The sequence below is a fragment of the Musa acuminata genome, chromosome BXJ3-9, assembly GCF_036884655.1.
Source record: "Musa acuminata AAA Group cultivar baxijiao chromosome BXJ3-9, Cavendish_Baxijiao_AAA, whole genome shotgun sequence".
Classification (NCBI taxonomy): Eukaryota; Viridiplantae; Streptophyta; class Magnoliopsida; order Zingiberales; family Musaceae; genus Musa; species Musa acuminata.
Window position 1 is genome coordinate 48976598 of NC_088357.1, and position 16500 is coordinate 48993097.

At 37.3% G+C, this 16500-nt stretch overlaps 1 long non-coding RNA gene across 3 annotated transcripts; it reads left to right on the forward strand.

Annotated features, from left to right (window-relative positions):
• The first annotated feature begins 8332 nt into the window (after positions 1-8332).
• On the forward strand, positions 8333-14566 carry LOC135649480 (uncharacterized). 3 transcript variants are annotated; one of them, XR_010501278.1, is made up of 4 exons: positions 8333-8898; positions 9603-11047; positions 11150-13943; positions 14023-14566. It is a non-coding gene; the product is annotated as an uncharacterized LOC135649480 (long non-coding RNA). The 3 variants fall into 3 exon arrangements; XR_010501277.1 differs by having other exon boundaries at positions 8398-8898; positions 9603-10041; positions 13651-13943; XR_010501276.1 differs by having other exon boundaries at positions 9603-13943.
• Positions 14567-16500: the final 1934 nt, after the last annotated feature.

The window sequence follows — 16500 nt, forward strand, 5'->3', positions numbered from 1 at the left end:
CTTGAAGAGATACATCATGATGGGCATCATGATGAGAGCATTGATAAGTTTAACTGATCTAACTTATCAATACGTCACTTGAATTCTTTGGTCTTGAATTCAAGGTTGACTTATCTCAACTATGGCATATAGATAGGGGGAGTTAAGGACAACTCCTTTATCAATTGATTGTCATCATCAAAAAGGGGGAGATTGTTGAATCTCGGATTTTGATGATGAAGTCAATTGTCATTTGTTATCTAATCTATGTGTTGAGATAAGTGTGCAGGATTAACTACGATGAGAGTAAGACAAGCAGCAGGTGTTGCGCCGGAGTCAAGATCATGATCACGTTGGGAGTTCGAGAGTTCGACGGAAGTTCGGACGGTCGTCGGAGGTTCAGCGAGAACAGATCCGAGAAGTCCAGAAGCTTGCCAAGCGAAGCTCGTCGGAACTCGCCAGGTGGATCGTCGCAAAGTCCAGGAGTATGCCGGATGTCCGCAGAAGGATCACCGAGGGTTTATCGGATGATCGACGGAAGTTGGCCGGAAACTCGCCGGAAGAAGCGATTGACGCATCGGAGCAGAGCTGCAGAAGTTGTCTTAGAGTTAATCGTAGTTAGCATGATGATTAAGCATGAAAATGGGAGGTGATCCCATTAGCTTAATCTTGGGGCAATTGGGCCCCTGAAAAGATTCAAATTGGGCCGAATGGAGCGAACCATTCGGACCCTGATTGTACCAGGAGGTGCAACCGCCTCAGCCAGGAGGTGCAACCGCCAGGGCTGTGAGGTTGGGAGGTGCAACCGCCCCAGCCAGGAGGTGCAACCGCCAGGGCTGCGAGGCTGGGAGGTGCAACCGCCCCAGCCAAGAGGTGCCACCGCCCAGAGCTCAGTCTTCGAGCTAGACTGGGCGGTGCAACCTCCTCTGTCAAGAGGTTGCACCGCCAGAGCTCAAGTTTCGAGCTCTGCCAGGCGATGCAACCACCGAGCTCAGTCTTCGAGCTCAGGCAGAGAGGTGCATCAGCCTGAGCTCAGTCTCGAGCTCTGCCAGGTGATGCAATCACCGAGCTCAGTCTTCGAGCTCTGGCAGAGAGGTGCATCAGCCTGAGCTCAGTTTCGAGCTCTGCCAGGTGATGCAACCACCGAGCTCTGACTTCGAGCTCTACCAGGCGGTGCAACCACCAAGCTCAGTCTTCGAGCTCTGCCAGGTGATGCAACCATCGAGCTCAGTCTTCGAGCTCTGGCAGAGAGGAGCTTTCGCCTGAGCTCAGTCTTCGAGCTCTGCCAGGCGGTGCCACCTCTCCAGTCAAGAGGTGCAACCGCCTGATCCCAGAATTCTGGGATTTGATCGATTTGATCGTTTTGAGCTCGAATTTTGAATTGGGTTGGGGCCTATAAATACCCCACCCATTCAGCACTGAAAAGATACAGACCTACACCGAAATCTTGATCTTTTCTGTGATTCTAAGAGCTCAAAAGTGTTGTAAAGCCTTTAAGTCTCCTCCTTCTGTTCTTCAAGTTTTCAGTTGTAAAGTGAGGAGAGAAAGGTCTGTAAAGGTTGTCTCCTGAGCCTGTCAAAAGGAGAGAAATTGTAAAAGGGCAGTTTGGCCTTCGCCTATTGAAGGAAGGCCCCTAGTTGACGTCGGCAACCTCGTCGGTGGAGGAAGCCAAAAGTGGAGTAGGTCAAGGCTGACCGAACCACTCTAAATCTCTGGTTTGCGTTTATTTTCGAGCTCTTTATCATTACTGCAAACCTCCTTCATTACTACTGCTCTCTGCGCTTTCACGAACAAGTTCTAAGTGCTGTTCTTCCGAATCTGCATTCAGACGTAAATTCGTATTTTCATACATTACAGTTTACGTTTACGTTTGATTCTGCAGAACTGTCTTCCGTGCTTTTACGAACGAGCTTCTTTGCAGTTTACACTTACTTTTTGATCCTATTGATAACTGCAAACTGTCCTCTGCAATTTTACGAACGAGTTTCAACATTTAGACGAAAAACTGCATTCAGACGTAAATCGGCTTTCCTCGCTCAATCATCAGATTTCAGTTCATGTTTACGTCTTGATTTCAACTGCATACTGCCTTCTGCGAGTATACAAACAAGTTTCAAAGTTTAGACGTAAATCTGCGTCTAGACGTAAATCTGCGTTTAGACGTAAGTCTACGTTTAGACGTAAATCTGAGTTTAAGACGTAAATCTGAGTTTAGACGTAAATCTGCGTTTAGACGTAAAACTGCGTTTAGACGTAAATCTGCGTTTAGACGTAAATCTGCGTTTAGACGTAAATCTGCGTTTAGACGTAAAACTGCATTTAGATGTAAATCTGAGTTTAGACGTAAACTGCGCTTAGACGCAAAACTGCGCTTAGACGCAAAACTGCGCTTAGACGCAATCTGCGCTTAGACGCAAACTGCACTTAGATACAAACTGAGAATTTGCTTTTGCATCATAATAGTTTTTGAACGAACGCAGCTTTTGGTTTTTAATCGCTGCAAGATTTCCGCTGCACTAATTCACCCCCCCCCTCTTAGTGCTCTCGATCCTAACAATAGTATATGTGGCCACGGTCATGATTCTCATGCAGCATCACATTCCGACATATCTCTTTACCCGATTTTTAAATTTTGCTTCTCTTGCCTAAATCAACTCATCATGTTATCATCTAGAATAAAATTGTGATATAGAAAAAGAATTTATAGCCACAAAAAAAAAAAAGTATGATAATGCTTATGTCATCACTGAACCCATGAAGGCATTCTCCGTACATGAAAAGTGCAAGATTTTGATTTCTTTATACTGGGAGAATACTTGCATGTACTGTAAGACAAATTGGCAAACTATTTAGTAAAGCTCTTGAACTCTTCTAGAGTACATCAGTAAAAGCTTCAAGCATCTACATATCTAATGGAAAAAAATAAAAAATAATCAGATTCATGCGTCATGACTATGTCTGATTAACAAACTATAAGTCAAAAAAGTAACAAAGTCCATTAAAACACAAACACACGTTTCTAGAGCTTGTATAAATAAGCCGGTTCATTACTCAGCTTTCTTTATCAAGAGTCCTTAGAAGAACACACAGAACATGGACAACAATAGAAAGATAAGATTTAAGGTTCCAAGACTACAATACTGCGTTGTCTGCTTTGTAACTTAACTTTGCTTAGTTGATACCATTAGAAAATGTGCTCTCACCAAATGAACAGACAATCTCATCCTACCACCATTATTATTATCTTACACCATTAAAAAATCAAAATTTAATCATTAGATGAATGTACCATCTGCTCAGTGCTTTTTCTGGGAAATTGGATGAAACAACGGCTAGTTGTTTCATTGGATATATTGCATCCTTTGGAATGTGCATCAAAAAGTTGAAGATTAAGTAAAGATTCCTTCACTTGAATCCATAATAAAAAAAAGTTATATGAATTGAAAGATATGTATGAGCTGTTGAAAAACTGCACGAGATGCCAAGTATTGCCTTTTGATACAACAATATCTTTACATGTTTGGGCACTAACGGAGTCTGCAGGAATGAGTACTCCCTGAAATGAATTTGTGGCCCAAATTCATCTTTAGAAAGGCCATAGACCATGGTATGAATCTGCAAAGGTGAATCAACTTTAATCAGATGATAAAAAATTTGATTACCAATCTTTTTTTCTTATTGTGTCAGTCAACACAGATAAAACTGTGATTACCCAACTTTGATTGATTGCGTTAATCAACTGCTCAGTGATTAACCCTTTTTTTTTTTTTCACAAGTTTCATTGCAGCATTGCACTATTAAGATTTCTGATCATTTATAATGGGAAATGTCATTTGTCTTGAAACAAGAGGTAAAATGTTCAAATATTAATGAAATAAAAAATTGTAGACTAAGGTCGATACAGATTCAAGTAATTATTTATGGGTAAGATGAGGTTTTTAGATTTACTAGTGCAATAGAATCTCCTAGTCGTTGAGTGGTCCTTAGTTTCAAAACCTCTGGCCAAGCACAAGTACCATTTGTAGATTATAATAGTCCGACTTCCAAATTACTCGTTACTTGTAATTTCATCAGTAAATCCATGTACAGTTTGAGATTTATCTATGGTGCACTAGAAGGTCCTTATTCTCAATGTCTGGCCAAGCACAAATACTGTTTGTAGACTTTCAAATTACTTCTTTACATTTAATTAGTAAATCCATGGAGAGTTGAGTTTCGGATTTAGCTATGGGCAAATTCTTGTTAAAGTTTTATTATCCAAGTTATCCTTCTAAGACGTTTCATACTTTTTTCCGAGCTACTAACCACTACTTGTGTCAAGTTCAGTTCCCACTCGAATAAACTTCCTCATGACTGCTACAGTTTAGGTCCTTGTTGAATTTTTTGTTTCAGTAGGCTTCATTACGGCCTTTTGGTGATGGATTCATTACCACAATATTTTAGTTGCAATCTTTGTAATTGATTAATTACAGTTGTTGGCTATGAAGTTTTTGGATCGAGAGGAACTTGCAAATTAAAATTTTCAGAATTAAGTTTTGAGACGTTTTGTGTTGTGTATGTTACGTGTATGTGTGTGTGTGTTTTGCATGAGTTGTATGTTTATGTTTGTGTGCAGTGTGTGTTGTGTATATTACGTGTGTGTGTGTAGTGTGTTGTTTGTGTGCCGTGTGTGTTATATGTGTGTAGTGTATGTTATGAGTTATGTATGTTGTGTTGTGTGTGTGTTGTGTATATTATGTGTGTGTTTTGTATGTTATGAGTTGTGTGTATATATGCATGTGTTAAAAGTTGTGTGTATAGTGTGTGTTATTATTAGTTATGTGTTGTGTATGTTGTGTGTGTAGTGTGTGTTGTTATTAGTTGTGTGTGTTGTTTATGTTATGTGTGTGTGTTGTGTGTGTTATATGTGTGTGTATTGTGTGTGTGTTGTTATGTTTATATGTTTAGTGTGTGTTGTTATGAGTTGTGTGTAGTGTGTGTTATGTATAGTGTGTGTGTGTGTGTTCTATTTAGTATGTGATGTGTGTGTGTGTATGTGTTTATGTGTTGTGTGTGTGTGGTGTGTGTTTTGTATTTATGTGTGTGTATGTTTTTGTGTGTTATGTGTTTATGTATGTTGTATATCATGTGTTGTGTGTGTGAAGTGTGTGTTTGTATTGTCTATGTGTGTTATGAGTTGTGTCATATGTGTTTGTATTATGTGTTGTGTGTATGTTATGTGTATTGTATTATGTGTGTTGTGTTGTGTGTGTGTGTTTTGTGTTATGTGTTGTGTATGTGTGTGTTGTATTGTGTTTGTTTCATCTTCTATATTGTGCGTGTGTAGTGTGTGGTGTGTGCGTTTTGTTTATTTTGTATGTTGTGCTTGTGTGTGTTATCTATGTTGTGTGTGTGTTATGTATATGTGTGTTTATTCTAAGTGAGTGTATTGTGTGTGTTTGTCGTGTGATATGTGTGTTTGTTTGTTTTGTAAGTTGTGTGTGTATATTTGTACCATTTATGTGTGTGTATGTTTATTTTTTGTATGTGCGTATTTGTTTTATGTGATATGTGTGTGTGTATGCATGTGTGTGTGTTGTGTGTATGTAGTGTGCATTGTTATGAGTCGTGTGTGTATACGTGTATTGTGTATGTTATGTGTGTGTTGTGTGTAGTATGTGTTTTTATCAGTTGTGTGTATATGTACGTGTGTTATGTATGTTATCAGATGTGTATGTATTTGTGTGTGTGTGTGTTGTGTATGTTAAGAGTTGTGTATGTATGTGTGTTGTGTATGTCATATATTGTGTGTGTAGTGTGTGTATATTGTGTATGTTATGTGTGTGTTGTGTTTTGTGTGTGTATGTTGTGTCTTTTGAAGTGTTGTGCTTTTTTTGTGTTTTGTGTTGTTTGTGTTGTGTTTTGTTTTATTGTGTATGTTATGTGTATAGTTTGTATTGTTTTAAGTTCTGTGTGTATGTGTGTGTGTTGTGTGTAGTATGTGTTGTTATGAGTTATGTGTGTGTGTATCTTTTGTGTTGTGTGTTGGTTTTTGTGTATGTTATGTGTGTGTTTATATATTGTGTGTGTGTGTTGTTTGTGTATGTATTATGAGTTGTGTGTATTGTGTAAGTTATATGTGTGTGTGTAATGTGTGTTGTTTGTGTGTGTTTTATAAGTTGTTTGAGTATGTGTGCATGTTTGTTGTGTATGTGTGTTTATTGTGTATATTGTGTGTATGTTAATTATTATGTGTTGTGTGCTTATGCGTATGTATTGTGTATATTATGTGTGTGTGTAATGTGTGTTGTTTGTGTGTGTTTTATAAGTTGTTTGAGTATGTGTGCATGTTTGTTGTGTATGTGTGTTTATTGTGTATATTGTGTGTATGTTAATTATTATGTGTTGTGTGCTTATGCGTATGTATTGTGTATATTATGTGTGTGTATTGTTTTCTGTTATGAGTTGTTTGTGTTATGTTTGTGTCATCTGTATATATATTATGAGTTGTGTGTACGTGTGCATGTTATGAGTTATGTGTGTATATGTGTTTGTGTTATCAGTCGTGTGTGTGTTGTGCATTTTATGAGTTATGTGGGTATGTGTGTTTGTGTTATCAGTCGTGTGTGTGTGTTGTGCATGTTATGAGTTATATGTATATGTGTTGTGTATGTTATGTGTGTGTGTGTATTTTTATGAGTTGTATGTGTATGTGTGTGTATTGTGTATGTTATATGTGTATGAGTTGTATGTGTGTTGTGTGTATATGTTGTGTATAGTGTGTTGTTATGATATGTGTGTGCGTGTGTGTGTGTTTGTGTGTTGTTATAAGTTGTGTATGTATTGTATATATTATATGTGTTATGTATGTTGTGTGTGTGTGTTGTGTATAGTATGTTGTTATGAGTTGTGTGTATATGTTTATGTTGTGCATGTTATGTGTGTGTGTTGTTATAAGTTGTGTGTGTATGTGTGTGTTGTGTATGTTTTGTGTTTATGTAGTGTGTGTTATGAGTTGTGTGTATTTGTATGTGTTGTGTATATTATGTGTGTGTGTTGTTACAAGTTGTGTGTGTATGTGTTTGTATTATGTATGTTGTGTGTGTGTGTAGAATGTGTTGTATGTATGTGTATTGTGTTTGTGTTGTTTATGTTATTGTATTGTTTTTGTGTGTGTTGTGTGTGTAGTATGTATGTGTATTGTGTGTGTAGTATGTATGTGTATTGTGTGTATGTAGTGTATGTTATGTGTTGTGTATGCATATGTATTGTGTGTGTTATTTTCGTGTGTGTTGTTTATTGTGTGTGTATGTTGTGTGTTATGTGTATGTATATTGTGTATGTGTAGTGTGTGTTATATGTTTTGTGTATTGTTTGTGTTATTTTCGTATGTGTTGTTTATTGTGTGTGTGTTGTGTGTATATATATTGTGTGTGTGTTGTGCATGTTATGTGTGTGTGTTGTGTATGTTATGTATGTGTGTATTGTTATAAGTTGTGTGTGTATGTGTTTGTATTTGTGTTGTGTATATTATTTGTGTGTGTAGTATGTGTTGTGTGTATGTGTATTGTATGTGTGTTGTTTATGTTGTATTGTTTTTGTGTGTGTAGTATGTGTTGTGTGTATGTGTATTGTATATGTGTTGTTTATGTTGTATTGTTTTTGTGTGTGTAGTATGTGTTGTGTATATGTGTATTGTATGTGTGTTGTTTATGTTGTATTGTTTTTGTTTGTGTAGTGTGTTGTAGTGTTGTGTGTATTATGTATTATGTGTTATATGTATATATATGTATTGTGTGTTGTTTGTGTTATTTTCGTGTGTGTTGTTTATTGTGTATGTGTATTATGGATGTGTAATGTGTGTTCTGTGTTGTTTGTATATATGTATTGTGTGTATTGTTTGTGTTATTTTTGTGTGTGTTGTTTATTGTGTGTATATTATATATCTGTGTTGTGTGTATATGTATGTGTATTGTGTTGTTTGTGTGTAGTGTTTTGTTGTGTGTATGTGTATTGTGTTGTGTGTATTTATATTGTGTGTGTGTTGTGTGTGTATGTAGTGTGTGTAGTATGTGTTGTGTGTATTTATATTGTGTGTATGTAGTGTGTGTTGTGTGTATTTTGTATTGTGTATTTGTTGTTTTTATTGTTGTATTATTTTTGTATGTGTTGTGTGTGTAGTGTATTGTATCTTGTGTGTATGTGTATTGTGTGTGTAGTGTGTGTTATGTATTGTATATATGTGTATTGTTTGTATTTGTATTATTTTTATGTGTGTTGTGTGTATTTGTGTATTGTTTGTGTATTATGTGTATGTGTCCTAATACTATTTCAAAATCATCAAATTTCATCATCAGAACGCAGACCCATTAATGGACGGTCAAGATCGTTTTTACAGTGCACGCCATCCTTCCATTGCCCGCTGTCACGTATAAGTACTCCGATGAAGGCTTCCCCGCCTTTGGAGTGCCCTACCGACTCGAGACCATGGTGGAGTCCCCGAGGCTGGAGCGGGAAATCCGAAGCCGAAGCCTCGCGCCCGGTGACGTTCCACGAGAGCTGGTGGCAGCGGAGGCGGGGAAGACGTGGATCCTAGATTTCCTTTACCGTCCTCACGTACAGGACGGCGAAATGGGCGGTTTTGCTCCGCAAACGCGAGACCTTTCTGCTCTTTCCTCTTGGGCTATTTTCCGGCGGAAGTTCCTCCCCATATGGTTCTTCCGTTCCAGAAGCGGTCCATCGACGGCGGTGGCGAACAGACGGGGCTCGGAATGGGTGGTACGGTGTTCTTCTCGAGGTGTCGCCGAAAGAAGAGGAAGGGGAAAGAAAGGACAGAGGAGGGGGAGGAGAATAGAAGAGAAAAGGTGGCCTCTCCTGATTCGAAGATGACGGAGGGGATCAATGGAGGGGCTGGCGTCCGCTCGTTGGATGCGTTCGCAGGTACGTGTGGGATGTCGAGTCCTCTTTGAGTTCTTATGTGTAGTTGTAGGCTAAGTGTTCGACGTTTGGTTCATGCTAGAACAAAAAGGAAGGAGTCTCAAAACTCTCTAAGAACTCACCTTTTTATGAAGCATGCCCACGAGTCTCTTCCCCGAAACTTCGTCATCGTGATAGTCTCTCAAACTCCAAAGGAGAGCAAAGAAGAGAGTCACAATAGAGAATATTTACCGGATAAAAAGGAAAACTGGGGTTTGGATAGAGATGCTTGATGTTTCTTCCACCATTTCTCTCGTACGTTTCGTAGGGCATCCATAAGTTTTATTTCCTTGTATATTTAGTGACCGAGGTCTTTTTGCTTCACAGATATAGTCAATTATATTATGTTTTAGTCTTTTTTTTTTCTTAATTCAAATATGGTGGAATCCTTCTGGGGAATTAAAGGCTACATTAGAGAAAAGAATTAGGTAAAGAAGGTGAGCCATCCACATCGAGTGAATGTCTTAGCTCCTACATTGTTGGTAGTTCTTGACTACCAGGTTCCTCCATTGCTGGTGTATGCCAATTTTTCAGCACAAGATTTGGGTTTTAATCTAAATTTTTAACTTTGCATCTTCTTTAATCAAGTTTTTCCATTAAATTCCTCGTTTTTGTATTTGTTACTATTCTGTGGTCTGAGAGTTCAATGTCACATCTTTGACCTGCAGGAGCTAGGAAGCCGAAAGAGATATCTTTTGACATAGGAATGGGAGTGGGTATGGCTTTCATCCTGTTCAGGTGGGCGACTGAATTGAACAAAATGAAGGAGCAATGAATTCAAATGGAAATGCTGTTCAAATAAATTAAAGATGTAATCCCAAAGATAGGCGATGATTTTGGCATCTTAAGATCAAATCATGATATCACATCATCATCATCAGATTGTCGTGGGAATGCCAGTAAATGCAACCAGAATCAAGGGGCAAGTTTTCATTGGAAGAGGCTAAGTCTACCATTGAATCTGATGGGCATTCGAATTATGTGATTAGCACCGAGAAACGAAATATAGATCAACTGGAAGCAAAGTTAGAGTTCGAATTAGAGCAGCTGCAGCTTGAGTTGGACAGGGAGAATTCAGTAATGATCTCAGAACGAGGGCAAATAGAGGTATTCTTCTTCTCAGTAAATCTGTTCTCCTTATTGGGAATGTTGTTTTAATAACTAGCATTTGTTGAAATGGAGAAATTATTTTGCATATACCATGAAATTTAGCTTAGATCATAATATGACCCACTAACTTTTTAATGAACCTAATGAACCTGCCTCACCTTTTTTTTTAAATTTTGGAACATTCTTTTATGATTCCTATATAATAGTTTTGTTGATACCAAGTAGACTAGGTACAGTATAAATTACTGATTATAAGGCTTCTTGGGCCCCATAGTGAGTTCGATATGATAAGTGATCATTTGGGATGGTCCAGATTGTGTTTTGGGTTATATATCTCTTCGCAAGCCATTTGACTCAAAGGGAATCTTCTTGGAGGCTATCGCGCAAATGAATTGAAGTAAATATGCTTAGTTTAGGGTATAAAGATTTTGAATGCCATGTTCCTCTCCTTGTAATGGATTGTATATGTCTTGCCAAGAAACTTTGTGGAGGCCTTTAATGTCATCTCCTTGTCATAAGAAATGAGCCATTATTTGTTCTAGTCGATGAATTACCCTCCGTGCCAAGCAACTCCTAGTGTATGCTTGTGGAGCTTCAAGAATATATTGCAAATAAAGGTACATGTTGGATCTATGATTTCTCATATAATTAGAAATGAGGACACCTTTCTTTGGCTTGATCCGTGACACGCAAGAGGTATTCTAAAACTTGTTGTTGGGGACTATATTGATTATGAAATTTCCACTAACCCTTTAGCTAGAGTTTTTGAAATTTGCAAGGATGGAGTGTGGGTTGTTGGCCACCCCCATTCACCAGCTTTAATCCTCGTTTGGGATGCTATTCTTGACATTATCACTTTCCCTCATTCTCGGAATGATTGTGTGGTGTGAAACCCTTCAACTTTTGGAGTTTTTACACTTAAATCAGCTTACACAGCAATGGATGAGCCTTCAAATATGGTTGCATGAAGTAATCTTGTCAGGTTTAAGGGCAACATACCAAGGTATTCTTTCATCTCTTGGCTTGTTTGTTTAAACATGTTGAGCACTTTGGATAGATTGATAAAGTGGAGAATCTGCACCAATTCCTCTTGCTACTTATGCAGTCAAGAAGATGAAAGCATGCATCGCCTATTTTTTTGATTGCACTTTCTCATCACTGAGTGTGGGGAGCCATTTTGAGCAGATGCGACCTATCCCACTCGCCACAGGGGTGGAACATAGAATTTATACGGGTATGCAATCATTGGAAAAACGAGAGTTTCATAAGTCGAATTGAGAAACTATCTTTCACAGCTATCATATATCATATCTGGGTTTAGAGGAATCACATATTTGAGTCAAACACCTAAAGATCTCTAGATATTATTATTTCAGTCTTTGTGCAAGATGTGAGTAGGAGAATGCAAAACGAATCCACGATTGTAGTAGACATCGCATCAACTCAAGCCATTGTCGCAAATTGGAATCCATGCCCAAACTTCGCAACACTTAAGTCTACGTGGCACCACTAGACCCCTCCCATTGAGGGTATTATTGTCATATATACTGATGCCTCTGTCTCTACTTCCATAGTTGGGTTGGGATGTGTTTTTTGAGACTATTTTGGAAGCCCCATTTGTGCTATGACGAAAAGCAGATCAAAGGAAGATCTCATTCTACTACATGAATTATAAGCTATCCTCCTTGTCCTTTTGAAGCTAAAAGAAGAAAATTTCGCTTGATCCATCTTTGGTCTGATTCACAAGTCGTTGTGGATATTCTCAACAGTTGTAATAATGTGTCAGGGTGTTACCAAATTACTTTAAGAATATATTCATGCTATTTAAGAGAGCTTCGAGATTCTGGAATTCTTTTTCATCCTTTAAGAAGCTAAGAAGTCAGCTGACTTCCTCACCCATCTGTGTAAGTCCAAAGAGAAGATCTTGCTACCCCCCTCAGGGTTTCTGGACGAATTGTGGCGGTTGATTGAAGTTGATGTGTATAAGAGGGAATATGTTAGACTAGTGTGATTCTCATGGGTTCTTTGTATGACTTAGTTACATCTCTATATATCTAGTAGTTATATATGATGATGTGTACATGTAATATGTGATGTGGACAGAATATCATAAACCGTGTGACGTATGTGTACATGTGATATGATTATTATTATTATTGGGGCCTACGAGCTTTCAATTTTATTCTCGTTTATTGTTGAGCTTATGTGCTTATGATTAAGTTATAATCACATGAGGAGGCTCTACGGGAGCGTAGAGGCAATAGCGAGAACCACGAGGTCGAGATGGACCATCGCGATGCATGAAGATGCGTAGAGATGCCGATTGAACCGATGAGAACGAGATGAATGATCATAGGGCATGGAGATGCGCCACTGCATACATAAATCTTGATGTGAGTGATTAAGCCCATTGGCTCAGGCTCGATCACCTTAGGATGTGGTCCATGATCATCTGATATGATTTGTCATGTGATGTGTGATTGCTAACATACCTACTAAATATGTATATATATATTTTCATACGATGTAGATATATATTAAATATGTATGTGTATGATATGTCATAGGAGATCAAATTAAAATCCCCTCTTTCGATAAAATTAAGTCGGTAAATGTAAGATAATTAGATTGACCCATGTTGTCTTCCATCGTTATAGGTAGGAATCGATTCCCGACATAGGTTGAGTCCCTCGAGATTCACCTATATCGCGATTCACTATCTTACCTATGACCTATGACATATAGATGTCACCGGTGACCTGAGGATGTGATATGCTTGGTCGAGTCCCTCGAGGGCATATCATTGAATCAGACTCATCTTGTAATAATGATGATGGCTTAACCGAACATCATGGCTTGTCGAGTCTCTCGAGACCATGGAAGTTCGGAGGCTAAATAGGATGGGAATAACAAAGGGTTGTGATTGACAAGAGTTACCTATCTTTACGGGCTTAGCGTGATTGGTCGAGTCCCTCGAGGTTATGTTAAGACGCCGATTGAATCCCGATCCCCATTAGAGATTTGTCGGGGGTCTCCGATTCACATATCGGAGGAAGTTGTTTCAATTTATCAGAAAATATTACAGATATACTTAAATTGTGCAGGACACAAACTAACAGATCGGATTTCAAATACAAGCCGAACATTACACTGGATACTTCTTTTAGGTTCAGCAAAGAGAGAGGAATCGGCAGCGAGGGCATCATTGGCTGTATTGTCCTTGCAAGTCTTAAGTAGCTTGGAGAGAGATTCATTTAAAAGGAATTTATCTTAAATAAAAATATGATATTAATTTAAAAATATACTATTAACAGTATATCAGTTACTATTAATAGTAGTTATAGGGAAAGAGAAGAACTGTTAATAATAACAGAGGGGATAAAACCAACAGAAAGTGACGAGAATAGCTACGAGAACGTTACTGTAAATGCAACCCAAGTTCTTTTACCAGTGCAGATACTCCATATGTTATTGATTATTCTTTGATAATGCTAAACACTGATGCACACAATTGCATGGTGAAAGACACGGTTTGTTACTGATGATTTTCTTTGGTAATCTTTAACTGCCGCTGTACTAAAATGTCAAACCTAATTTTCTTTGTAGATGTCAAAAGTCAAATTTATACGAATAATTGAGGAATGGATGATGGGAAGGATTTACCTGAAGATTATTTGAGTTATTTATATGATCAAATTGTGAAAAGTGAAATAAAAAATTAGTGTTGATTCATCAGCTCCACAGAGTAAGCAAACGAGCAGCATCAATAAGCTTTTGGGATTAGATAGGATTTCCAACTTGGTCAATTGGAAGCAAGCAGAAGAAAGAGCATTAGGTGCAAATGATTTGCTCATTAGGCACAACCAAGAACAGTTTAAAGCAAAAAGTGGAAAATCAGAGTAAGTCTAGTAGAAAAAGTGGATGATGTTATATCTTTTCCATGTTCATTTTGGATTTTTATTTTTATTGGTGACTTAGGTCTATGTTCTATGCTGCAACGGATACGGCAATCCTGAGATTTATGATTGAGGTTTGCTGGGCCCCCATGATGGCTGCTTTCTGTGTGATGCTTGACCAAAGTGATGACAAGTCTGCCACAGCACAGTGTTTGCAGGGCTTCCGATATGCAGTGCATGTCACCTTAGTGATGCATATGCAGACACAGAGAGATGCTTTTGTCACATCCGTAGCAAAAGTCACATACCTTCATTGTGCTGCGGACATGAATGTTGATGCTGTTAAGGTGAACCACTTGAGTTAATGATATTTTCCTCCTCCAGCTACAAACTGTATTAGTTTTATTGAGAAAATTTATCTTTGGTATTTCCTGATAATTGGGTGGTGGGTAACGTATCCTATCATGTATAGGACTTTCCCTAGATTTTCTTAATTATTTCAATTGAAGATCTGTATAACATTATATATCTATTAATTACTAAATTTTGATATTGTAACAAATAGAACATTGTCATCTAACCTTGTGATACAGTCTCATCAAATACAATGCAAACTTACTGAACAATTGGTTAGAATCTCTTTATGAGTGTAGTCCCTTTTAGTAAAAAGATTTTGAGTCTACTAAGGATCTGATCACCTTTTGAATGATCTCATTACATGAACAATTGTGAATAATGCAACTACATGAAATTACTTGTAGAACGTGACTTGATGTATGTTTGCAATTATATATACATATGTATGTGACTTGATCACTTGTTCTACTGACAACATCACTCAGAGGGTGTGCTGTCTGTTGGTTAATGTCTGCCATTTAATTTTAAACATTAAAAACTATCATGCTACCACGCAGTCAATAGCTTAGCTGATAGATTATATTTTCTTAATAAATAGTTTACATTGCTTCTGTTTTGTTAAAATTTAATCTACGAGAATAACACTTTGTGTGTTCTTCATAACTTGTTTCTGTTCTTATAGATTGACTGTGTAAAGTCCATATGCATGTTAATTTGTCTGAATGACAATATTTAGCTCTTATCTGTTATGATCTGATATAAGGTAGATATGGGACCAAGTAAAACTTACACATTCCCAAGTACATGGTCAATTTTTCATATGTATTTTAGCTTCAAATGTTTGGATTTGTTTTATTATTGGTAGTTTTAATTAGTATCATAAATATTTTAATTTGAATGTCATAATTTGACATTTGTATTAAATAAATACTTAATAGTCCTACTTAATCACTGATTAGCATGACTAAAACAATGTTACATCTTAAATATTATATTTTCTATACCTTAGTTTGACATTTGTATTAAATAAACATTTGATAGTCTGTCCTAAAGTTATAAATATGTGTTACCGATTAGCATGACTTAAAGAATATACAACATGAGAATGCTGGTATTTGAGGATGAGCTCTTGTACAATGGTGACCTAGGTTCGGAGTCACTAACACAACTTCTCTAATTTAAGGGTTAAGGATTTGTGACCCCCTCAAGCATTGGGTTGCCTAAGAATGCTGGCATTCCAATTGTACTAAGTCGAAAATTAGTTTTGTTTGCTTCTTTATTCTATAGGTATTCTCGGTTGTATTTTCTTTGTCTTTCTTTTTTTGACATATATGCACATGGATACAAAATATATAATGTTTAGAGTACATGCTATGAAGCAATAGACATTTTTATTTTCGATCAGTAATATTTGTTTAGGCTTTAACTTCCACATTTTTCCTGGAATTAATGTTCTGCATCGTATCAGTTAATATCTGTTGTGTTTGTGTATGTGTCCTGTGAGGTGTGTTTGTGTATGTTGTGTGTGTATTGTGTATATTATGTGTGTGTGTTATGAGTTGTGTGTGTATGTATGTGTGTGTTTTATATGTTATGTGTTGTGTGTATATATGTATGTGTTATGAGTTGTGTGTATATATGTGTGTATGTTATATGTGTTGTTATGAATTGTGTGTATATGTGTGTGTATGTTATGTGTGTTTGTGTAGTATGTGTTGTTATGAGTTGTGTGTATGTGTGCTTTGTATGTTACTTGTGTGTGTGTAGTATCGGTTGTTATGAGTTGTGTGTGCGTTGTGCATGTTATGTATGTGTGTAGTGTGTAGTGTGTTGTGTATATTATGTGTGTGTGTTGTGTATGTTATGTGTCTGTTGTTTGTGTGTTATGTATGTTGTGTGTGTGTTATGTATGTTGTGTGTATGTGTATTGTGTGTGTGTCTTTGTGTGTTGTTTATTGTGTATGTTATGTATGTGTGTAATGTGTGTTGTTATGGGTTGTATGTGTATGTGTGTGTATTGTATATGTTATATGTGTGTGTTGTGTTGTTATGGGTTGTATGTGTATGTGTGTGTTGTTATGAATTGTGTGTATATGTATGTGTTGTATATGTAGATGCCTGACAAAGCCTTGTGCATAATGTGTATATGTATGTGCTGTATATGTAGATGCCTGACAAAGCCTTGTGCATAATCTATCTCCTA